This window comes from Thermobia domestica, chromosome 9 (assembly GCF_964235325.1).
Source record: "Thermobia domestica chromosome 9, izTheDome1.hap1.1, whole genome shotgun sequence".
Classification (NCBI taxonomy): Eukaryota; Metazoa; Arthropoda; class Insecta; order Zygentoma; family Lepismatidae; genus Thermobia; species Thermobia domestica.
The window spans coordinates 74,057,807-74,084,462 of NC_137462.1; the positions used below are offsets into that span (position 1 = coordinate 74,057,807).

Sequence of the window (26,656 nt, forward strand, 5' to 3'; positions counted from 1 at the left end):
GCATAAAATTCTAGTACTGAGCTACAAGTTCAGTATAAATAAAGCGAAATGAAATTTCAAACCAGGGGGAAATTGTTGTACCCGCGAATTTCTTACTGTCAGGATGCAAAATATTTTACATATTACGTATTTCACACTATTATCTAAGAAAATAGCTCCTAATTCCGACTCTCACAAAATAAAGAGAAACAGCCATTTTCACCTTCCACAGTACGGTTTCAGTGAGAGTTCTAATTTATTTTTGTTGAATTGACAATGGACCAGGAGGGGTACTTCAACATTCTCAACACATATCTTCCCTCAGTTATGGAAAATGGGGATCTCTCCACAATACGTGTATGCTGGATAACGACCTCATTCACACAGCCGTACTTAGCAGGCAACACAATCCGTTGAGTGCAAACACTAACACAATCGTCCGATATGAACCCAATAGAGAATTTATTGCAATGCTTAGAACAAAACTTTCGAAAATATGACATCTCCAACAAAAATGCCCGGAAAAGGTCATTGACATAACAACTTAGCTTGTTCGATACCGAATAAGTTGTGTGCAGTTACCAACAGAATAGGAGGACCTTCCAAATACTATAAGAATGGTGACAGTATGCAGAAAGTTGTAGCTGTCCCATGGTAGAAACAAGACATAAGGTGTCCAATACATTTTTGTAGCAATTGTTACAAGTTTGCATTTTAATTTTTCTTTTCGTTCTCTTGATATGGTCACTGCTATGTTTCTCCTATCATAGTGACAAATTGGATAATACATACAGTAAAAATATGAGTTAGTTCTTATTGAATGTAATAGTAATAAATTTATACATGTGGTCTCATTCGGAAAAAGCTAAAGATATTGCAATAGTTTAAGAACGCAGTATCGATTAAAAGATTTTCAAACTTACAGTACAAAGTAAAAACTAAGAGTCTTGTTTCCGCCCGGGATCGAACCGGGGACCTTGCGCGTGTGAGGCGCACGTGATAACCACTACACTACGGAAACTTGCACACTTAAGTTTTAGTACTTTCAATTTGACAACCTTTGTTAGTGCCAAGTAGCGTAAACATTTTATATGCAACGTTCATATATGTTATGTGTGGGTATGTTAGGACGACTATCACAGAAACTTCGTAATAGGGGAGGGCTAATGTTTTGGATTCTCCCCACTCCGGTGTAGAACTTCTGTTTTCTCTATCAGCTTGCAACTAATTAAGTCAGAACCAATTATAATTATCATTATAACTATTCGGAGGACTCACCGATTACATAATTAGCACACTCGTTTCTGACGCAGTAAACCCGTGTTCGATTCCAGTGGCACTAACATGGTTCAGATTCCTTAAAATCTATAGATCTACATCTCATATATAGCTTTAGTGCTTGAAAGAAATGTTAGAAACTCGTCAGTCAACGAATTATACAAAGTATTTTGTGATCTCACTCTCACTCACGGCTTAGACTAGTAGAAAATATAAAAGTTCAATTTTCTATTAGAAACAAACTAACGAAACAACACAATATTATAACCGATGGGATAAGTGTGCATTGTGCGGGTCTAACATCGTATACGTGGATTTTTCGGAGCCTTGGTGCATAATCTTGGGTCGTTAAACTTAATAATAATAATAATAAAAAATCCTAGCAAGGGATAGCCAATAAATATATACAACTCAGCTTGATCAAAGATCTTCGGATAAATTATGGTTTATGGGCTTCTGTTGGTATATTAAACATATTGTGCTAAAGGTGGTAGACGCCTTACATGTAGATTTAGGCTAAAATTTGGCAGTAATATTTTTTTCTTTAATCAAATCGTTCTCATTCACATTTTTATTTAAATAAAAATCATGCGGCTTCCTATTTGTAGCTAAATTGAATATGTCTGCAACAAATGGAACAATTACAATGGTTTCATTTTTCAGAGAAACAAGATTTTCACCACTAGAAACAGGGATATGTGAATGCACAAGTTAACTTTTGAAGGGAAACTTCTCATTTATTCTCAGAAACACAAAAGGAGAAGAGTCAAGAATACCAAATTATGTAATAGACACTGATGATATTGAAGAATTAGTGACATTCTATGTGTGGGATTTATGAGGTTCATTTGTTTCTCAACAATTCTTAATTCTCCGTTTTATTTATGAATTATTTTTTTAAAAATATAATTTTCATTTGCATTTCTTATTCATTTCTTCTGGAATACATGGCTTCTTCTAAGTAGGATTAAATATTCCACACCTTTACAGCGACAATAAACCCCTTTTTCTATCTCACTTCAGGGGGATGTAATAGGCATTACATTTGCCCTTCAATCAATCTTGGCCAAAATTAGTAGGGTGATGTTGATGGGAAAGTCAAACGGTAGATTCCTAACCACTAACGCTGCTAAGGAGGGATAATCATCGAGAACGGAGCTTAGGTTAAGGTGGTCATTCATTGTTTGCATTGTTGCTTCTAAAGACTCTGTAAATCTTCAGAACTTGGAATAGAATAGAAGCTCTTACGTGAAATTCTAATCAATAGATCAATAGACTCACGGAGTGTTAGCAAACACATTACCTATTCTTTGGCTTGACATGACGTAATTTTACCTCAGTATCTTGACGTTTGGCAGCAACGGTATAAAAATGACAGATCCAAATATTGTCGATCCCAATGTGATAGAATCGCAGACAACGGCCTTGTGAAGGAAGTTACATCGATCAATGTTTCGCGCTTCAAATAAAAGGAAGAAAAATTACTTAATGTTCAAAATATATAAAAGAATGAAAACATCAAATTACTTTTCTTCTCTTATTAATATGAAGTGATAAATCTTTTATTCTTACCGATGTCTTTCCTTCACTGGTGGATTTACGGAGAGGACGATGGTGACGACTGCAACCTCGCACAAAGTTTGCCTTTTTATAGGTCTTCACATAAAATACATCGACTACTTTAATCTGCTTTGATGGAAAACTACTTACTCAAGCTCACATTAATCGTTCAGGTCAGGAGGCGATTTACCCCCTCCAAACGACCCTTCTGGATCTGCTAATGGCCCCTAGTGCTTCCGTTGTGAATCACCTCTGTGTATCTACTAGTAATAATAATCCTTATATATCATGTTTTCTATTAATATGTATCGAGTTTTTAAAAATGATAATAATTAAATACGGTTTTCAAATCCATACAATATTAAATGGTAGCAAGTAGACTACGGTATGTTGTTTATAGATTATATTTAATAGTACCGCACAGAGGATGAAGACACGACCACACGCTTCATCAGCTAGCTACAGACTATAAAAATTAAGTCCAGCCCCCTGGGCGGATCGAACTCCCGACCCCTGGTTTACAAGACCAGTGCTCTAACCACTGAGCTAAGGAGGCAATAATATTGTGAATATTATGCACTAATGTCCTGTATGTGTGTGCAAAGAGTAGCAATTACTATGGAGAACTAAAATATACTGTAGTTCGATGAATGGCAGGACAGTATACTGTCACTATTGTCGCTTGTTAATTATTTCAGTGTAAAAATGGGTTTTGCAAGCTGTATCAGGAAGTAATGAACGTATATTGGGAAATGTCGTACTAAGGAGGTATAAGGTTCGTATCCATCTGTTCACCATCGTTTGACTAAAGTTTTTCTTTTTCTTTTGTTTTTTTCTTTTCTTTTTTTTTTTAATATAAGCCTTCAGCAACTTATCCAGTTGCATTTCTAATTGTTAACTATTTCAGTGAAAGTGAGGTTAATATGCTTTATTCCGAAATTTGTTAACAAATAAGCAATGGTTAAAAGTTGATTATTTAGAGTAATATTTCGCGTAGGAGACTTTTCTTGTATCGCTTAGTTTACTTAAATTTACAAGTAAAGGAAATTTTTGAACTTTCAAGCCAAATTGATTACTATTATTTTGGGAATTCGTATATTAACTATTTACTAAAAGACTTTATGCGCACACTCGGGATTGAACTGAGGACTTTTAGATGTTCAGTCTAACGTTCTCCCAACTGAGCTATCTAGGCATGTTATTTGGATTATTTTATCTAATATTCCGCAAAGTTTTGCATCTAATAGAATGTGCTATTTCGTATGTGAGGACACTGTCAAGTTCAAGGTCTTTAGAATACATTCTATGCTACGCTCCAATGATCTCTGCATTTCCTCGCTAAACAGTTTGTTATCCGGTCATAATTTCACTGCAGAATGATCAAAAAAATTAGTGTTTATTATTGATGTATAATGTATATTAAGATTTAACAAGGTAGAATATGTCATAATACCTGGAAGAGCTTATTATAAATTAGGCTTAATAGCATTGCCTACAAGGGGAGGGGGTTATGAATACAAGTAATCGTATTATTGAACTATTAGTGGGGTTTGAAAACTTAAATAAAACTAGTTAATAACTTGGGTACAAGTTTCCAAGCTCACATTGTTTCTGATATATGTATACATATCATAATACGGTACACGTTTTTTTATTATTACTATTGCATAATATCTTGCTCAAGGTTGGTTGAAACCCGGAGCCCACCTTACGTACGCCAATGACTACAATGATGTAAAAGAGGAGACACTCAAGGGGAAATAGATATACTGTATTAAAAGGGAAGGGCAAAGAGGAAAAAGGTTTAGGAAATCATGCTTGATATTCTTCGTTCACTCTCTTCTTTGGTTTAATAAAAACACACAAACATCTTTTTTGAGGAATAAAACACAGTTGTCTAAATTGATAGAGATCAACAAAACAAACACTTGAAAATAATGTTCAGTGATGGTGGCGTATAGGGCAGGGGCGGCTGTACAGTTTTAATTTTGGGTAGCCCGGCTCCCTTGCTTATGGATACATATAAGCATTTGATTGATTAATGACATTAGGACATTACTTTTACAGTGGTGATTGATACTATTTGTTAAATAATTATCTATCATTAATATAAATAATGGAAAATATATTTAGCGTTTGTATATTTCTCAAAATTTTTGGGTATGCCCGTGTCTACCCGCTAAACCCGCCACCGGTATAGGGTAACGAATATTAAATACTATATGATAATAATCAATGATTTTTTTAAATAATACAGTATCATAAAACGTTAGTACTGATGTAGGTCCAGGGCAAGTAAAAGAAGCGAAGTTTCCTACCAGAGAGAAATGGTTACATCTGCGAATTTTTTACTGTCAACATGCAAAATATTTTATATATTACGTATTTCACACTATTTTCTAAGAAAAGACAAGGCATCATGAAGTCCCTAAGTCCGACTCTCACAAAATAAAGAGAAACAGTCATTTTCTCCTTAACCAGTAGGGGCTCAGTGATAGTTCTAATTTATATTTGTTGAACTGGCAATGGAGAAGACGTACTTCAATATTCTCAACACATATCTTTCCCCAATTGTGAAAAATGGGGTTCTCTCTACAACCCGTCTATGCAGCAAACGACCGTGTCACACAGCCCTATTTATCAGGCTTTGGTTGTTACATAACACAACTCGCTGGGTGAAAACACTACCACAATCACCTGATATGAACCCAATAAAAATTTGCAAATATGGCATCTACAAAAATGACCGGAAAAGGTCATTGACACCACAAACAACTTCGTGCATTCGATACCGAATTAGTTTTATGCTATTATCAAGTGAATAAGAGGACCTACCAAGCATAGGCGTAGCCACTGGGTGTGCCGAGTGTGCCCAGGCACACCCTAATGGGCGGCTTTATCAAATAGAATTAAAGACATATTTCAATATAAGAAAAAATAGCGGCACCTTTCTTTTTCCAGGGCAAAATTATTAAAAGTACAAATTATTCGAAATATTGAACTTGCTGAATATACCCTCGAATTCCATATCCCTTCCTCAAGTTACTCCAAAGTCCATATGTAAATTTACTTTCGGCTGTATCGCTGTAGTGTCAGATCGCTTCGCAATACTATGCAATCCATGAGAAATTCGTCTCAGTTCATGGAACTTTACAACGAAGCTATTAAGACCTGTGATAGTGTGGAGATTTCAATTTCTCCAATGAAGGGCGCAAAATTTTAAAGTCGACAAATCAAGTCAGCTTGCAGTATTTGTACGAAACAAAGAGGAGATGACAATTTCTTGTTATTACCCTCTTTTAGACTCAGTTGTTTGTAGTATTGATGAGAGGTTTAGACAAGAAACTATTGGGATCCTCAATGCCGTGGGAAATCAGGTTGACTTTAATGTAAAGGATGAAGAAATAACCCTCTTAGGTAGAATATTCAAATTGTCAGGAGACGAGTTGGCAGCAGAAGTAAGACTTCTGAGAGTAAAATCGTCTGTACCTAAGTGAAGTTCTGTTATGCTACAGGAGTGATTTCGGTGATTGGAAAAAGAAGATAGAAACAAGATGTTTACAGCATTCTACTTTGTAATACGGCGCTTCTATACCTCTTACAAGCTGCACATGTGAGAGAGCTTTCTCCAAGCTTACTCAAATTAAAAGTAAATTAAAAACAACTCAGAAGTAGGATATACTAGAAGAAACCCTATTCTTGATGTTTGTTGAACAGGAAAGAGCTTCATCTATTGATGTAGATGAAGTTAATGATGGATTTAAGAACATTGTACCTTTTGACAGACGTCTCTTGTTACAGATTATGTGCATTTTGATGTATTTGTTTAAAACATTTATGAACATTGTGCGTGTGTATAATTTCTATGCAATTTGATTTTTTTTCCACTACATAGCTATATCCAGAAATTTTCAACTCTGCCGTTTAGTGAATTTACATTCCTTTAAAAACTTTAGTGGAAAACAGAGCCAAGTGATTGTATTGCAAAGCTACAAAGGTATTAAAAAGGAACAAGGCCTAATTTGTTTTCTTTGCGCACACCCAAATATAAAGTACTAGCTACGCCTATGTTACCAAGTACTATAAGCATGGCGACAGTGTGCAGAAAATTGTAGTTGTCCAATACCTTTTGGCGTCAATTGTGACAAGTGTGTATTTCATTTTTTTAAATTCGGTCTCTGGACATGGTCACTGCTATGTTTATCCCATCATACGTGTTAAATGTAATAATATATACAGTAAACTAGGAGTACAGTGAATGTTCGTTTATTATTTAATATCCCTTACATTTCACACCATGACATTCAACACAGACACACACAAACACACACAGCGTAACAACCAGCAGAAAAATATTAGTTATTTCATATTGTATGTAGTAGCAATAAATTTGTATTTGTATATCTAATTCTGAAAAAGCTAGAGACATTGATAGTTTAACAATAAACTATCGATTACAAGATTTTCAAACTTACAGTACAAAATAAAAATTAAGGGGCTTGCTTCCGCCCGGGATCGAACCGGGGACCTTGCGCGTGTGAGGCGCAAGTGATAACCACTACACTACAGAAACTTACGTGTGTAGCAAATTTATTATTTCGAAGATTAAATTTGACCGCCTTTGTTAGTGCAAAATTGCGTAAACGAAACATTTTATATGAACGTTAATATGTTATGCGTGAGTATGTTAGGACGTGAATCACGGGAACTGTGTAATAGGGGAAGACTAATCTTTTGGATTCTCCCCACTCTGGTGTAGATCTTCCGTTTTTACCTATCAGTTTAATTATAATTATCATTATAACTATTCTGAGGATTCACTGATGGCTACATAATTAGCACATTCGACGCGGAAGGTCCGGATTCGATACCAACCGCGGTGGCTCAGTAGTAGAGCGTTCACCTCTGGTGTATGGTCAAACCCTGCTCCAACCAAGTGAACTTTGTGGTGGACAAACACCATGTGCATGGGTTTCCTCGGAGTTCTCCCGTTTCCCCCCACTTGCTTCATTCCACCATTTCATTCATTTCTCATCATCACCGTCTCCTTTAGCCTAGCCGGCATAAGCATGGGACGTAAAACTAAAATATTTCATTTCATTTCAGATTCCTAACGACTAATGTGCTAAGGAGGGATAATCAAGGAAACCGAGCTTAGGTTAAGGTTGCCATTCATTGCCACTGTTAGGGCCTCTGTGAATCTTCAGAAACTTGGAATAGAATAGAAGCTCTTAGGTGAAATTCTAATCAATAGCAAACACATTACCTATTCTTTGGCTTAACATGACCTAATTTTACCTTAGTATCTTGACGTTTGACAGCAACGGTATAAAAAGGACAGATCCAAATATTGTCGATCCCAATGTGATAGAATCGCAGACACGGCCTCGTGAAGGAAGTTACATCGATTAAAGTTTGGCGCTTCAAATAAAAGGAAGAAAAATTACTTAATGTTCAAAATATATAAAAGAATGAAAACATCAAATTACTTTTCTTCTCTTATTAATATGAAGTGATAAAGTTTTTATTCTTACCGATGTCTTTCCTTCACTGGTGGATTTACGGAGAGGACGATGGTGACGACTGCAACCTCGCACAAAGTCTGCCTTTTTATAGGTCTTCACATAAAATACATCGATTACTTTAACCTGCTTTGATGGAAAATTACTTACTCAAGCTCACATTAATCGTTCAGGTCAGGAGGCGATCTACTACCTCCAAACGACCCTACTGGATAAGCTAATGGACCCTAGTGCTTCTGTTATGAATAACCTCTGTGTATCTACTAGTAATAACAATCCTTATATTTTGTTTTCTATTAATATGTATCGGTTTTTTAAATAATAATAAGGTTCTCAAATCCATAGAATATTAAATGGTACTAAGTAGACGACGGTATATTATGTACTAGGTTATATTTAATAGTATCACACAAAGGGTGAAGACACTACCACACGCTCCATTAGTGAAATACAGACTATAAAAATCAATCGAACTCCCGACCCCTGGTTTACAAGACCAGTGCTCTAACCACTGAGCTAAGGAGGCGACAATTTTTTTTTTAATAATGTGGTACTTGTGTATGCAATCAGTAGCAATTACTATGGAGATCCACAATATGCTATTTGAGAAAGAGGGCGTGTAATCATACCTGCTTCACCATTATTTGTCATAATTTGTAATAGATGGAAAATTTAAAAGTCTCAACTCCTTCTATTTGTGCGTCTGATTTCTAGTAAGCTGCATTCCAATCTCCGGATTCGAATATCATCCTAAATTTTAATCTTACTAAGTTGTATGTTGCAGCAGGTAAATAATTTCAGTGTAAACAACAATAATAACAACAACAACAAAAATTGCAAACTGTATCTGGAAGTAAGTGAGCATATGGTAGGGAATGTAAAACTAAGGAGGTACCAGATTCAAATCCACCTGCACACCATCGATTGACTGAAATTTTCCTCTTTTTATTTTATTTTATTTTATTATTTTTTTTAAATACTGACCTGGGTCGACTTTTCCGATTGTGTGTCTAATTGTTAGCTATTTCACTGAAAATCAGGTTAACATACTTTACCGGGAAGGTTATTAATAACGGAACAGTGGTTTAAAGTTTTTTTTTTTTTTTTTTTTTTTGGGAATAGTATTTCAGGTATGAAACTTTTGTAAATTACAAGCAATGAAAATTCTTTAACTTACGCGGGAATTTATGTGATCGAGTTTTCTTATATTGAAGAATTCCTCAAAAATCAATTTTGCCCAGACTCGGGATTGAACCGAGGACCTTTAGATCTTCAGTCTAACGCTCTCCCAACTGAGCTATCTAGGCATATTATTTACATTACTTTATCTCATATTCCACTGATTTTTTCATCTAATAGAATGTGTTGTTTCGTACGTGATGAAACGTATCACGTTCAAGGTCTTCAGATAACATTCTATGCTACGCTCCAACGACCTCTGCATTTCTTCGCTAAACAGTTTGTTATCGGGTCATAATTTCATTCCATAATGCTTGCATTGTTTGCGGCATGCTTGCATGCTTTAAAATCAAGCCGGATGCAAGCTTGCCGACTTCCAATGCAAGTTCACAGCAAATAGTTTGCAAGTTGTCTCTGCTAATATGGATGCATTTTTGTTTGGTGGGAAGGGCAACGTTAAAAAGGATTTAGGGATTCCTGTTTAATATGCTTCGCTTTACTACCTTCTTTGATTTCATAAAAAAATCACAAACAGCTTTTTTGACCAATAAAACATAGTGTCTAAAGTTAAAATTGATGGAGTTCAACAAAACAAAAAGTCTTGAAAATAATCTTCAGGTATTTGTGGCGGATCGGGTAACGAATATTAATTAGTCTATACTAATAATCAATGATTTTGTTAAATAACACAGTAGCATAAAATTCTAGTGCTGATATTAATAAAGTGAAACGAAGTTTCAAAGCAGGGGGAAATTGTTATACTCGCGAATTTCTTAATGCCAAGATGCAAAAATTTTATATATTACGTATTTCACACTATTATCTAAGAAACGAGCTTCTAATCAGGAGCGGATTAAGTGCGAAGCCAATGGAGCCCAGGCTCCGGGGCTCCCAGGCTCAGCCCCCCTCCAAAAAAAGCCCATCTTTTTAATACCCTAATATAGCAAGAAACTTATTATATTATAGGCTTCAGACCCACGCTAATGTTTTTTCCGCTCGCTACGCTCGCGGTATTGCTAAAGTTAAGTCTTCTTTCATCGGCGTCTTCACGATACTTATTTTGTTGTGTTCACCATTTAGCTTGTATTTGGCATTTGTGTGTTACACTGCAGTATATGAGTATTTAACTGTTAATAATGAATGTATTATTATACTTTCTGTACTTATTGTAAACTTGGAGCACATTAAAATATTATATATAGCATAGTTCTCGGTGTTTCGATAAGCCTATGAGGCTGTGGAAGGCAACAAAGAAGATTTATGCACTAGAACTATTCGTAACATAGGACCCCTTGAAATAGTCGGCTCCAGGGCCCCAAAAGTTTTAATCCGCCCCTGCTCCTAATTCCAATTCTCACAAAATAAAGAGTAACAGAGCCATTTTCCCCTTCCCAACATGGACACAGTGACAGTGTTAATTTATCTTTGTTAAACTGACAATGGACAAGGAGGCGTACTTCGACATTCTCAACATATATCTTCCCCCAATTGTGATAAAATTGGGTTCTCTCCACCAGAGCCGTAGCTAAGGGTGGCGAGCGGGGCGGTTGCCTTGGGCACCGAACGAGCAAGAAGAAAGAAGAAGTGTTGGAAATAAGTAAAAGACGCGTCGCCCCTAAATTGTATTGGCGCCCTATTAAATCAATATTGTTGTCGTTTTGCAAAAAAAAAAAAAAAAAAAAAAAAGATTTATTAAAAGATTTCTTGCTTGCTCCGCTCGCAATCCAAACTTTTCAGCAAGTCACAGAAAGTTTTCAACAGAAAGTTACATATGATTTGTTAATGACTATGTAATATAAAAGGTGTCGAGTAATGACTTACAGTGTATGTAGGAGCGTTTTCAAAATCAGAAACAACCTAATCTAAAATATATTTTTGGAGTTTGCTTAGTTAGTCAAAGTATTCTACACAATAGAATTAATTACGACGGTGAGAATAAAGGTATGAAAATGAGGGAAGTGTAGAGACACATGCAAGCTGCTGTTTGCGCGGCAATATTAAAAATGAAAGTAAACAACTGGAATAATAACATTTTCGAACTTGAAACAGTTGTAGAATAGGGGCTTAAGATATCAGAACTTAATCCAACGAATTTCGTCTCTTTCAAAGACTGATCTCTACCAGTGATCTTTTCTATTCCATTGGCATATGAAATGCTTCCAATTTGAAGAAATTTATTGCGATAATTTCTCTATTAACTATTTGTATTTCCAGCATATATATATATATATATATATATATATATATATATATATATATATATATATATATATATATATAATCATCATAGATAATCTGCCTTTATTGGCAGGTCACTTGCCGCAGCTGAGAAGCTTCCATGCTCCACGGTCCTCCCCTAACTTCTTCGTCTTCGCGTATGATCTTTCTGTTTTTATATCATCCATTATTTGTAGTCTCCTTCGCCCCCTTCTTCTCTTTCTCGCCACCATACCCTCTAGGACGTCCCTCATGATACAATCTCTTCTTAGGCAATGTCCCAACCAGTTTCTCTTCCTCTTCCTAATAATGTCTAAAAGTGTTCTTTTCTCATCCACCATTTCTAACACACTCTCATTCGTTTTCCGCTCGACCCAACTAATTTTTTCCATTCCTCTCCACACCCACATTTCGAAGGCTTCCAGTCGATTTTCATCACCTTACGTAATGTCCACGTTTCCGCTCCATACAGTACAACACTCCACACGAAGCATTTATGAGTCTTTTTCTCAACTCTTTATTCAAGGTCCCACAAAACAGACTTTTCTTCCTCTTCTAAAGGCTTCTTTCGCCATTCCTATCCTTGCTTTTATTTCACTATGGGGGTTATATGGGGGTTATATATGGGGGTTAGTTATTTTTAATATGTTAATTAATTATAAGTAATCTTTAGTTCAGAACTTTCATTCATTAAGAAATTAAATAATTACTAGGCCTATAATTTCAAACATATGTAGTAGCCAAACTATATTTTGCATAATTTTGAATACAAATTTTAAACATATTCTTCACCTCCATCGATCAATATTGAGAAATTTGCAAAGAAGGCTCCTTCTGAATTTCCGTTGTACTTCACTATATATATATATATATATATATATATATATATATATATATATATATATATATATATATATATATATATATATATATATATTACCGTAAAAGAATCGAAATTAAAATGTCATTTGTGTGGTCACATACATAATAAAATTATAAAAGTTTACAATTATTACTGGTAATTAATGCTGTCACCTATTTCAAACATTTTAAAAACACAGTTTCTAATGTATTAAAATTTCAGTTTTATCGATAGTATGAAACGTTGTAAATAGTTGTATATTTCCATAAGTGTTCTCCAAGTTGATTTGTAGGCTATACAACCAAAGGTAGTTTGTCAAGTTTAACAAAAAGTCCAAAATAAGCCTTTTGAAAGTAGCTATTTGTAAAAGAACACACAGTGATCGCTTTTGGCTGTAGGAATGGTCTTTCCAAGCAGCTTGATAAAAATTCAACGTAGCATAACAGCAAAAACTGCTTCTCTTATATGTAAATAAATAAATAAATAAAAACAAAACGAAAAGTAAAGTAAAGCTGGGTAAGGTGACTGTAGGGGTGCCGCCGAATTCTATCTCTCCCGGGGCGCCGAAATCTCTAGCAACGGCTCTGCTCTCCATAATAGCAGGATAACAACCACATGCACACAGTCCTACAGACTCTTGTTGTTATGTAACACACCCCGTTGCTAGCAAACACTACCACAATCGCATGATATGAGCCCAATAGACCTTACCGCTTTGAATAAAACATTCGCATATATGATATCTCCAACAAAAATGACCGAAAAAGTCATTGACACCACAAACAATTTAGTGCGTTCCATACTCAATAAAAAGATGTGTGTAGTTATCAAGAGAATCCTACCTACCGAGTACTATAAGGATGGCGACAGTGTGTAGAAACTTATGTGTCCAATACTTTTTGGTGGCAATTGTGACAAGTTTGTATTTTTTATATTTTTTATTTTTTTATTTTATTTTATTTTTTTTTAAGTTTTGTTCTCTTGACATTGTCACTGCTTTATATCTCCCATCCTACGTGTTAAATGGGATAATGCATACAGTAAAGTAGTAGAACAATGAATGTTCGTTTATTATTCAATTTCTCTTACATTTCACAACATGACATTCAACACACAGTCACTCCGTAGCAACCAGCAGAAAAATATGTTAGTTCATATTGAATGTAATAGCAATAAATTTGTATGTGTGTTCTAATTCTGAAAAAGCTATATTGCAATAGTTGCTATATGAGATATTGCAATAGTTTAACAACGCAGAATCGATTACAAGATTTGCGAAATTATAGTACAAAGTAAAAATGAACATTCTTGTTTCCGCCCGGGATCGAACCGGGGACCTTGCGCGTGTGAGGCGCACGTGATAACCACTACACTACGGAAACATTACTTCGAAGATGGAATTTTATCATCTTTGTCAGTGCAAAATTGCGTAAAGGAATTTTTTTTTATATGCAACGTTCATATGTTATGCATGGGTATGATGGAAACTTCGTATTAGGGAGAGTCTAATATTTTGGATTCTCTCCGCTCCGGTGTAGGACTTCCGTTTTGCCGATCAGTTTAGACCTTATTAAGTCAAAAACAGGCCCGTATCCAGGCGGGTCTCCCTGGGGCCAGTCCTTCCGTAAATTTTTGCTGTCCCCCGAAAATTTTCACGGTAGGCTTGCAAATGAACTATAATATGGTTGGATTGCCCCCCTAACTTCAGCCGGGCCCCCTACATTTTTGGTCTGGCCACCCGCCTGGTCAGAAATAATTGCAATTATCATTATAACTATTCTGAGGACTTACTGATGGCTACATAATTAGCACAATCGTCTTTAACGCGGAAGACTCGGGTTCGATTCGAGTGGAGCCTTAGTGCTTATAACAAATGTTAGAAACTCGTCAGCTAACCAATTATACTAACGAGGAAAGTCCGTCCATAAACCGTGAGAGTTGAATTTTGATGAAAATTTGTGACAAGCTTCAGTTCGGGTTGCTAAGTAACGTAGTAATAGTCACTCGATGCGCAAATGCTTCGTTGAGCTGATACACCGACGCCATCTTGAAATCCAGTAGGCAATGTCCAAGAATACCCTTTTGACACAAAAATGAAAAAGCTTTAGATAGATCTGACTTCAGTATTGTAAACCAAGGTAGAGCATCTATATGTGGGAGTACTTCCAGTGCATGATCGCCATTTTGAAAGGCGCCATATTGAATCACGCTCAAATATGATAAATGGTAACGGAGTCATGTGGGATATCAAATAGCACTGGAATTTACTCCTGAATCCATTTCCGTAACCAAAGTTTACCTATCTGTTTTCATTTCAGAATTAGGAGTTCTCTCGCTCACAGGAACATATAAAAACTGTGCAATTAAAATGTGTGTTATGAAATGCAGTCGTGCGAGCACTTGTAGGATTTTAACTAATGCAGTAGTTAATGCAGTACAATAGCCACTATACCAATCAGATCTTGAGACTAGTGAGAGAAATCGATAATTAAATGGAAATTCTTGTAGTGAAAAATGGAATAGCTGCACTGTAACAAATTATAGAGGAGGGTTACCAAAGAGTACGCACGCCCTAAGAGCGCGCAGTGCCAATTACGCTGAAGTGGTAACACACATAATTGTTATTGCTACGTTGTTTGATGCGTCTTTGTGTGAGAGTTGATACGAAGAAAAGGGAAGTTAACGGATCGCTGCAAACAGAAAATACAGCTAAAAATAACTTTTTTGAATTCTTGATGTAATATTTTAATACTCTTAGTTAAGAAATTTTTCTGATATAGCAGCTAACTACAGTACTCTTGTTGCATGGTAGGAAACATGAATGCAGATAGAATTGTTTACCATGGCTTTGTTTCGGGGGACTTGCATATGCAGCCACATGGATGAATTTTACTCGAGTTGACTGCTGTTTCCCAAAGAGTGCGCGTTAGTGAGTTACCAAAGAACGCGCACGTACTCTTTGGGAGAATTTCTTTGATAGCGTGTGTGGGTAGCGGCATTCATATTACAGACAATGGTTATTCTTATCAGTTACTCTCGGAGTGTAATATGATGTTTGAATGGATTGTAGAATTATTTGTAATTGTTTATCTTCGATTCAAGCACCAACTGTAAATCATATATAAGAAGTATTTTAAATTCACAAAATTTCTTAAATTACAATGATGATGTGGTGTTCTGCCCGAAGGTAGGCCTTTGGTCCATGGTAGTTTGCCATTGCCTTTCATGGTATGATGATGTTGTCCTAAGTGGTGAGGAAATGATCAAAATAAAGATTCTGGTAGTGTTCTGGAGGAAGATGCTGAGTGAAATATGGCTTCGATTACGATTGTAATGAAACCACAAACTAAGAATTAAAAAAGACATACACTAAAGGTGTTGTTCAGGATTTTTTTCCAGTTGGTGGAATAATGTAATGAAACCACGAACTAAGAATTTAAAATCATCATTAATTTTACTCATAAAAATCATAAATTGTTGGTGAAACTAAACGAAGATTTTCTCTAATGTTTTAAATTTCGTGTACGTTCATAATAAATTCTTTAAAACCACATGAACGTGTAATGAAGAAATTGTTGGAAGCAAAATAGTTTAGAATTGCCTGTATACGAACAATTGGAAGCAAACCTTAGGGTAAATTAAAGTTTACGAAGGGGTTTAGGTTTCAAGTATGATAGGTGTTGAGTGCGCCCTCTTAGGGACCGCAAAACGCACTCTTTGGGACACTGGTCCTTAAAAGTACGCATCTGAGTTTTTTTTTTTTTTTTTTTAACTTTTTAACGTATATCTCCATTTCTACATCTAGTAGTACTTTTCTATTTCTTACAATGTAGCCTAAACTTCAATTAAAATTTTGTACAATTTATATAATTTTTGCTTCATTACTTTCGGAGCTATTTGAAAATGAATATTAAGTGTGTGCTCTTTGGTAACCTTCCTCTACCTATTTCAGAGTGTGCTATATATATATGAGTGTATGTGTGTTGCGATTATGCATAGCATTTAAATGATGTAATATAAGTTAGGTGCAACGGCACATATGACTTTACAAGAATATATATTGAAGTTATTAGAAAATTAATAGAAAAAATAATAGAAAAATAATATAAACTCATGCACATAAGCAAATATTAACCTACTAACCTTTTGCTCTTCAGTTCTGATGATGGATTAGCTTATACGTAAATCCGGCTCTGTTCCAGAACATTTGTAAATGAACCAACTATTGCTCCTGTGACGTACCCACATTTCTGCCATGCATATGCAAGCATGTCCTTTAGGACTGGCGCACAAAATTGATGGTACACAACAGAATGCATTTTCATTGTGAAAATTCTGCCATATAACTTGTACAACGAACAAGTGAACACCTGCTACAACTAGTTATTTATCACAGTTTTGATATGAAAACTAGTCTTGCCCTTATTATAAGCAAGTGTTTTATCGTTAAAGGTGGAAAGTAGCAGATATTTAATTATTTATTATTGAAGGAAAAAGCAAGAAAGAGGCTTGTTTTATGGATTGCAACTTGGTATTGAATCTTGTAATAATCTTTATTGCCATCTATTCTTAGCAGGTGTGTATGCATTCCCCTATCACTAATAGCAGAATTGACACAAGAGAACTGAATTCTAAGTTTCCAGGTGTATCTTGTTCTAAGAATGGGCTGTGAACTGATAATTTAAATCCCCTTAATTGTTCAATGCGTCAGCAACAAATCGATTGTATTTAGACAAACTAGCAATAAATACATTATAGTATTTTAACTTCGTAATATGCACGGTAAATTATAGGTTGTCAAGTATGAGTATTGGAAAAAAACGCAATATTCTGCAACAATGATGGTCTTTGCCTAAAGTTTCAAGATTGGAGAAGAAAACTTAACACACTATAACGGACCACGTAAAATTGCCTAAAATAGATTTTTGGTTTGATTCAGTCCAACGTCCCACACTTATGCCTGCTACGCTAAAGGAGACGTGGACCTACAGATTATAGTGGAATCCGAACCATTTTGGTCGTTCAACTAATATTCACCAGTTTATATAATTTTTCTAATATATATCCGAACAATCCCTTTGGTATTCTCTGCTCGTCAGTTCTATTAGGCATGTGTTTCATCGACGAGCAGTCTCTTCCATCGCAGTTTGAAATAGGTATAACTTGTAGCATGCTGCTATTCCATTTTTCACTACAGGCATTTCCATTTAATTAACGATTTCTCTCACTACTCTCAAGATGTGATTGGTATAGTGGCTATTGTACTGTATTAACTACTGCATTAGTTAAAACCCTGCAAGTGCTCGCACGACTGCATTTCATAACACAAGTCTAATTCACACAGTTTTTATATGTTCCTGTGAGCGAGAGAGCTCTTAACTCTGAAGTGAAAACTGATATGTAAACTTTGGTTACGGAAATGGATTCAGGAGTAAATTCCAGTGCTATTTGATACCCCACATGTCCCCCTTGCCATCTATCATATTTGAGCGCGATTCAATATGGCGCCTTTCAAAATGGCGATCATGCACTGGAAGTACTCCTACATATAGATGTTCTACCTTGGTTTACAATACTGAAGTCAGATCTATCAAAAGCTTTTTCATTTTTGTGTCAAAAGGGTATTCTTGGACATTGCCTACTGGATTTCAAGATGGCGTCGGTGTATCAGCTCAACGAAGCATTTTCGCATCGAGTGACTATTACTACGTTACTTAGCAACCCGAACTGAAGCTTGTCACAAATTTTCATCAAAATTCAACTCTCACGGTTTATGGACCTTCCTCGTAAGTATTCTGTGGTCTCACACTCACGGCTTAGATTAGAAAATTAAAAAAAAAATGAATTTATAACAAGAAGCAACCTAATGAAATAACACAATATTATAAGCAAGGGTAAAGTGCGCATTGTGGTGGACAAACAACGTATGCGTGGATTTTCCCGGGGTTCTCCCGTTTCATCCCACTTTCGCCATTCCACCACTAGGCTATCATCCATCCAGTACCGGCGGAAGGCCCGGCCGAGGCGGACAACCGCCCGAAGCGCCAAATTTTAGGCGTTTAGAGGGCCCAAATTGTTTGCTGGAATATATATATATATATATATATATATATATATATATATATATATATATATATATATATATATATATATATATATATATATATATATATATTATTATTATTGTCAACTGTGAAGTACGAATTTACTTTCGTTTAAATTGAGTAGCATAATTGGTTACTATCTCATGTCATAGAAGCATTCTTCCCCTTTATAATAACCAGATTTCTTCTTCAATTTCATATAAAGAGAATCTCTTCAGCTTATTTGTTCTTTTTAATTTCCGTTGACAATAAAGCTGTAAGCTATTGTTGAGAGTTGGAAGTTTGGAACAACAATAACACAGTCTGATAAGTACAGCGGTACAGCCAGGGTTGAAAACTGTCCCAATTATGACGGGACTGTACCGATTTCTCATTTACTTGTCCCGCGTCCCGACCTTTCCCCGTGTAAAAGAGCCCAGAAGGTGACAAAATTACCTTTGCTGAATTATTTACATTTCATTGCCTAAAACATAATTTGTCCTATAACTCAATTGACTGCAGCAATGAAATCTTACCCACAGCTATTTACTGACTTGAACATATATATATATATAGGGTGTCCAATATACAATGCAACCCGGAGCTTAGGATAGTGGAACTTTTGAATCTGAAGCGATACACAAACAACGGTTATACCAAAATGAAGCTTTGTTCATGAATATATTTTTAAACTAGAAAGCAACGATTGAAGTACACTAGAAACCACATAGTGTTGCCAGATGTAACCGAAGGTGTGTCGGAGAAAAAAGAAGCCTTTTGGAAGTGTATACAGAAAAAGAACACAAATAGCGCTGAAAAATGAAAAACAGGCAGCAGCATTACATTCTTTCGTACTCCTGAAACAGACAATAATGGAAATGAAAATGTAGAACGAGAGAATGAAAAAAATAAATAAATAAATACAAACAAGACATCAACAGATATTTCAGAAGACCACAACATAGTAACGGTAAGTATACATTACGTTACTATTTTCTTTTTCTTATATTAAATAGACTCGGCTTATGGAAGAGGTGTTTACACAAGTGGTTTTCGTGGAGTAGGGTAGAATCGTGACCTCTCACATATGGAGCCTGCCCTCCAACTTCAGGCCGAAAAAGTAATATCCTTATTTATGTAAGTTGCAATAATTATATTTTATTAGCAGAATGGTGCATGATTGATGTACTCCCATGTTTAATAAATTTGTCGCATATGTATATTGGCGAAAAATTTATTGAACACGGGTACGTACCAGTACAAAAGAGGTAAGACAATACATAGGCTTACTATATTCCTTTAGCTGCATTTCAAGTATTCATATACTAACTACAATTCTGAAGGAGTTGATGAATGTTACCGCGCAAGAGAACTTTTCCGAGGAAAGTTTCAGCATCACTAAATTTGCAGTAGGCCTTTATTTTTATGAGTATCTCGAGAATAAGTAATATTTAATTTACCATCGTTTGGCAGCAAATTATGACCGAATCCGCATCTGTTTTTATGAATGAGCTATTTCGCGACACAATCTCAAAACAGTTGAATTTATATTTTATCAGTACGGAGAGGAATATATTTCTCGAAGTCAATTTTGACAACACCGAATAAGAAACGAGAAGACGAAATGTTTATAGATTATTTATTTACGTATTTTTTTTTCACCTTTAGAATCTAACATTCTATAACAAAAAAAAAAAAAAAAAAAAAGAGCTTTAATATTGTATCTTTTAGTTTTCTTCCTCCTGGATCTGCTAATGGCCCCTAGTGCTTTCGTTATAAATCACCCCTGTGTATCTACTACTAATAACAAACCGTATATCATGTTTTCAATTAATAAAATGTATCGATTTAAAAAAAATAATTAAATATGGCTCTCAAATCTATAGAATATTAAATGTTACTAAGTATGTTAAATGTTTACTAGACTAAATTTAATACTATCGCACAGAGGGCGAAGATGACCACACGCTTCGTGAGCTAACCATAGACTATAAAATTTAAGCCCAGCCCCCTGGGAGGATCGAACTCCCGACCCCTGGTTTACAAGACCAGTGCTCTAACCACTGAGCTAAGGAGGCGACTATTTTCTCGTGATTTTTGCAATAATGTGGCAGGTCGATGTGCAACCAGTAGTAATTGTTATGAAGAGTTACAATATATTTGAAAGGAGGAGATGTGTGACCGTACGAGTATTCTGTACCCCAGTCTCCAGAATTTATGATCGGATTCGAATATGGTCCTAAATTTTAATCTATTCTTTTATTTATGTTTTATCAGGTGAATGCCAGGATAGTATCCCATCAATGTAGTTTATTGTTAACGATTTCACTCTAAAAATTGGTTCTGTCAGATGGATCTGGAAATAAACGAGCGCATGGTGGGAAACGTCGCTCTAAGAAGGTACCAGATTCGAATCCACCTGCCCATTTTTGCTTGTCTGAATTGAGTTGAGTTGATTTTGAGTTTAACGTCTCTTTCAGCAGCGAGGCTATATGAGACGGGATCTACTGATTAACGTGGAATCCGAATCACATGAACTTCCTCTGAGAATTGAACCCGGGTTTCACTGTTTGTCTGTTTTTGTCTAGCTGTTATTATTATTGTTAGCTATTCCGGTGAAAATGAGGTTAACATGCTTTATCTCGAACATTGATAGTAAATAAACAATCAGGGGCGGCTTTAGAATTTTAATTTTGGGTAGGCTCGCTCCCTCGCTTTTATGGATACATATACAAATTTGCTTGATTAATGATAGTGGGATATAACTTTTACAGTAGTGGTTGATGCTATTTGTTAAGTAATTACTACCATTAATACAAACAGTGGAAATATATTTACTCTTTATTGTATCTTTTGGTGTTTATATAGTTTTCAAAATTTTTGGGTAGGCCCGTGCCTATCCGGCTTCCCGCTAAAAACCGCCACTGTAATCAATGTTTTAAAGTTGATTATTTGAAGTTTTAAAGTTGATGGTTTGAGGTAGTATTTCAGGTATGAGACTTGTAAAATTTCATTTACTTAAATTTACAAGTAATGAAAATGCTTGAACTTACGCACAAATTTGGCAATTACTTTGGGCTGTCCTATATTAAAAACTATCTCAAAAACAAGCTTTGCCCAGACTCGGGATTGAACCGAGGACCTTTAGATCTTCAGTCTAACGCTCTCCCAACTGAGCTATCTAGGCATGGTAGATACTTCATTTTATCCTATAATTCAGTTGGTTTTGCTTCTAATATATGTTATCTCGTATGTGACGACATACGAAAGGGTCAAGGTCTTGAGAACACATACTGTACCACGCTCCAACGATCCCTGCACTTCTTCACTAGCCAGTTTGTCATCAGATCATAACTGCAATGCAGAACTCTTAAAATTAAAAAAAGAAAAAGAAAAAAAGTTACTAATAAATTTTAAATGATATTAAAATTTAAAGAAGCAATAAATAAAATAAAAAGATGCTCATATTTTTCGTTAAATACCTTGGTATAGTCAATAAAGTTGAAACTAATTCTTGAATCATTATTTACCGAGTTTTGTGTTAATATTTATGAACTAGCTGAGATGCCAATCTTTTGTATGGCTAAAAAAGATTTTATGTAAAATATTTGAACTCTCTTTAGTATAGCCTACGCATTTTAATGAAAGTATAGGATTAAAGCCCATGAAACATGTTATTTTTCATAGAAACTTTTAACTTTATCCTATTCAGGATTCGCCCTTTTATTTAATCAAAGTAACATAAAATCCCAGCTTGAAGTTATAAGGATAATAGTTATAAATATGTATATGTTTTTATGGACAACAGTCCGTAACGTATAACTTTTTTCTATGGCCAGACTTGAACATTTAATTTGTTAAGTTTTGTGGCCAGACCAGGGTTGCCCAATAAAAATGGTCAAAATAAGGGACTGGTTGACGAGTTTTAATGACTATTACGAGAATGGTTTTGATAAACATGATCTAGCGGTAAAAAATGAGCCAGACACAAAATAAAAATAGTAATCATTTTAGACTGAAAGAAATACAAAAGTATGAACTAATACAAAGAGTTATTATAAGAAAAATTAGGTAAATTTTACTTTTAAAACATTGGATTTAGGCTACTTAAACTTTCTTCAATAAATAAATAAATAAATAAATAAAAATAAAAATAAAATAATCGTGCTTCACACTTGACTTTACTGTACTTGTAATCTTTTTCAAATTTGAATTTTTCTTTAGCCTGTCGAAAAACTCATTGCAGCTTGAAGTCGAAGAGTTGATTGCTGTTTTAAGTTCAAATTTTATCAACTGGGCAGAACACCCGTTTCTTGTATCAGTCCATTTCAAATTCATACGTGAGAAAACTCTTTCCACAAATGAATTTGACGATGAGATGCTTAGTAAAAAGAAGACGACTCGAGCAGGGCGCCAGGCAGACAGACGACTCATTAAAAATTGTGGACTTTAAAATTCTCTGTGTGAGGTAAATTTGTCATTTGGACAAAATGCGGGACTTTTGCCGTCCCGTATCGAAGCTCCCCGGAACGCGGGATAAAATCATAAAATGAGGGACTGTCCCTTAAAATCCGGGACATTTGGGAACCCTGGGCCAGACATGTATAAACATGTTTTTCTAGAAAGTTCAAATATAATACGTTAAAAAAAAGTCGTTAATAGTGGATGTATCTTCAATTATAAAGAAGTAATTTTGTAAAAATGAAAAAGTAAATGCAGAAAATCTTTGCAAAATACATGTTTTAATATATTTTACCGTGAGTGTTATCATTGAGAATTTAGTGAGTAAACTAGATTTTAATTAATTCCAGAAATTCTGATATAACAAACTTAGGGCAAATATAGGTTATAAAGTAGGTACTGTACATATATTCACCCATACTTATGTAAAAATAGTACTGAGATATATCATTTTCTGTATTTTAATGTAGAAGAAAAAATGTAGGAATTATTCAAAATTTTCTCAGAATTTACGCATTAGGGCGTTTTTGACACAATACTCTTTTTAACCATAATTCCGGTATTTTAGAAAACATTTATTTCCTGTATAATAACCAATATTGAGCCTTCTAAAGCGACAAAGATAAGAATACGTATACCATACAGTGGTGTACGCAGAATTTAGTTTTAAAAAAAGCAGGATAGCAGGATTCAAGCACTCCATTCCATTTCCTTTTAGGATAAGCGTGATGTTGATGTATGCACGAGGCGTGTTTATTTGAAATCGGTCGCTGCAGCGTTGCGGTCGGCTTCCCGCGCATGCGCGCTGTGTATCTACGTTTTTACGTTCTTACTATGTAATATCGTTTAAATTGTTTTATTGTGTCTTAAGCTTACTAAGTATGAATTCTCGGGAAATTGTAAGAATTTCAAAATATCCTACAAACTTCTGTCTCATATCTGAGGTAAGTGCCAGGAGGATAATCACTGGGTTAGATATTATAATATACATAATACGTACCGTATGTCATAAATGTAAGTATGAGTACGACTATGGGTAACTCTACTGGACATTCTCATATTCTTGACCTCTCTGTTATTAACAGAAACCGTGCTGTGGTATGCACAATACCTGCAGATGTCAAAAGAAAATTTACCGTTATGCATGCTAATGTTCGCTCACTTCTTCCGAAAATTGATGAAGTAAGATCTTTTATCGCTACGAATGAATGTGCTATATTTATTGTAACTGAATCATGGTTAGATAAATCTGTTAATACTGAACAAATTGATGTACAAGGGTATTCCGTTTTACGACAAGACACGGGCAGGGGTGGGGGGATAGTAGTATATTATCTTAAAAACCTAGAACTTATGACTTTTGCATCCAGCTCTGGTGACGGATTAGAGAGACCAAACATAGAATTTCTTAACTTTACTGTAAAAATAAACTCTTATTCAATAGGTTTTGCTGCATTATACAGATCACCCAATATATCGTATACTTCACTATCAATTATTGAAGATATTGTCATCGAGCTCTATCCACAGGTCGATTCTCTGTATTTAATTGGCGACCTGAACTGTGACCAAACTTGCATAAACAAACCTGAAACGGTATATTTAAACTCAATATTAAATAGGTTAAATCTTATTCAAATAATTAATGAGCCTACTAGGATAACTGAAACAAGTGAATCTTTGTTAGATGTTATTGTTACTGATAACAGAGACAGACTGGCGTTGCATGGTGTTAGTCCCCCTATTGGAAATTCTGATCACTGTGTTATATACATGGTTCTTGATATTAATAAACCGCCTAGCCCGAAACCTGAAATTCTTAGCTGTCGAGATTATAGTAGTTTTGATGAAAATCTTTTCTTTAGCGATGCTCAATACATACACTGGGAAAACATTGAGTCATTTGAAACAATAGACGGTAAGGTTTCCTTTGTACAGGACGCATTAACACATATATTCGATGTACATGCTCCTATTAAAAAGATCAAGCTTTCTAAAACTAAACTCCCATATCTCTCAAGTAATACCAAGCTATTAATGAAATTGCGTGATCGAGCACATCTCAAGTTCAAGCGTACCAAAACCCAACAAGATTGGGAAGAGTTTAAAAGGCTTAGGAACTTTACAACGTCAGTGGTTCGACAAGAAAAAATTGCTTACTTCTCTTATCGTATTAAAAACTGCACTGCAGTTAAAGACAAATGGAAAGTAATACAAGAGCTGGGTCTTTGTAACAGGAACAATGATGTAGCACTTTCCAGTGAAATCAATGATCCAAATGTTATTAATGATCATTTCGTCAGTCTTCCTGGTTTGCCTCCTATTAATTCTGAGAGAGTTGACAATCAAACTAAGAAATTTCTGTCTAAAAAACATCCACAGCTACAGACAACATTTTTATTTAACCCAATAAATGAATCCGATGTGAGAAAGGCGGTACACAGCATAAAATCTAACTCAGCTGGCCTTGATGCAATAAGCACTAAAATGATCAAATTAGCGTTGCCATTCATACTATCACCTCTAACGAAAATAATTAATTATTCACTAGTTAACGGCTGCTTTCCTACTGCCTGGAAAACGGCAAAAGTGGTACCGCTACCAAAGAAACCCCGCGTAACTTCCTTAAACGAGCTACGTCCAATTAGTATCTTACCAATAATGTCAAAGATCGTAGAAAAATTAGTAAACCAGCAATTATACGACTATGTAAATCATAATAATATTATCCCTATTATTCAATCCGGTTTTCGTAAGCATCATAGTACTGTCAGTGCGATGCTCGAGGTAACAGATGGAATATTAAACGCAGTAGATAACTCTCAAGTTGCAATCATAGTCCTCTTAGACCTAACCAAGGCCTTCGATCTAGTTAATCATAACCTGTTGTTGGCTAAACTAAGGTATTATAAATTTTCTGATACCGTCATAAACTGGATTGAAAGCTACTTACTAGGCAGGAAGCAACAAGTATATCTTAGGACAGCTCAAAATCCCTTATCTTCGGCACTCGTTATAAACAAAGGAGTACCTCAAGGATCAATCTTGGGTCCCCTTTTATTTTCTATTTACATTGCTGACCTCATAGATTCCATTAAATACTCTACTGTGCATTGCTACGCGGATGACACACAACTTTGCATCATGTCATCACCACAAAATATTGAACAAACTGTAGAACTTGTTAATAGAGATTTGACCTCTGTATCTGAATGGTGTACTGATAACGGTCTTGCCATCAACCCAAGTAAGTGTACATTTACGATTATAGGAACCTCACAACAGTTGAGTAAAATCAAGGCATCGGATCTAAAAATAAAAATTATGGACACTTATATTTCTTACTCTACCCATGTGAAAAGCTTAGGACTCATATTGGATAAGGAACTAAACTATAATAATCATATATCTACTCAGTGTAATAAAGCTATTACTTTATTACGTCGACTTTACAAAGCCAAAGACTTTCTATCTCAGTCTATGAAATTATATCTCATGCAAGTTCTTGTTTTACC

General features: G+C 35.2%; 7 non-coding genes across 7 annotated transcripts; all 7 read right to left on the reverse strand.

Annotated features, from left to right (window-relative positions):
• Positions 1 to 927: 927 nt before the first annotated feature.
• TRNAV-CAC (transfer RNA valine (anticodon CAC)) lies at positions 928 to 1,000 on the reverse strand. The gene has a single exon. It is a non-coding gene; the product is annotated as a tRNA-Val (tRNA).
• A 2,300-nt stretch (positions 1,001 to 3,300) lies between these two features.
• Positions 3,301 to 3,373, reverse strand: TRNAT-UGU (transfer RNA threonine (anticodon UGU)). The gene has a single exon. It is a non-coding gene; the product is annotated as a tRNA-Thr (tRNA).
• Positions 3,374 to 7,317: 3,944 nt separating this feature from the next.
• Positions 7,318 to 7,390, reverse strand: TRNAV-CAC (transfer RNA valine (anticodon CAC)). The gene has a single exon. It is a non-coding gene; the product is annotated as a tRNA-Val (tRNA).
• A 2,183-nt stretch (positions 7,391 to 9,573) lies between these two features.
• TRNAF-GAA (transfer RNA phenylalanine (anticodon GAA)) lies at positions 9,574 to 9,646 on the reverse strand. The gene has a single exon. It is a non-coding gene; the product is annotated as a tRNA-Phe (tRNA).
• A 4,260-nt stretch (positions 9,647 to 13,906) lies between these two features.
• TRNAV-CAC (transfer RNA valine (anticodon CAC)) lies at positions 13,907 to 13,979 on the reverse strand. The gene has a single exon. It is a non-coding gene; the product is annotated as a tRNA-Val (tRNA).
• Positions 13,980 to 20,685: 6,706 nt separating this feature from the next.
• Positions 20,686 to 20,758, reverse strand: TRNAT-UGU (transfer RNA threonine (anticodon UGU)). The gene has a single exon. It is a non-coding gene; the product is annotated as a tRNA-Thr (tRNA).
• A 1,036-nt stretch (positions 20,759 to 21,794) lies between these two features.
• TRNAF-GAA (transfer RNA phenylalanine (anticodon GAA)) lies at positions 21,795 to 21,867 on the reverse strand. Its single transcript has one exon. It is a non-coding gene; the product is annotated as a tRNA-Phe (tRNA).
• Between the last annotated feature and the right edge of the window lie 4,789 nt (positions 21,868 to 26,656).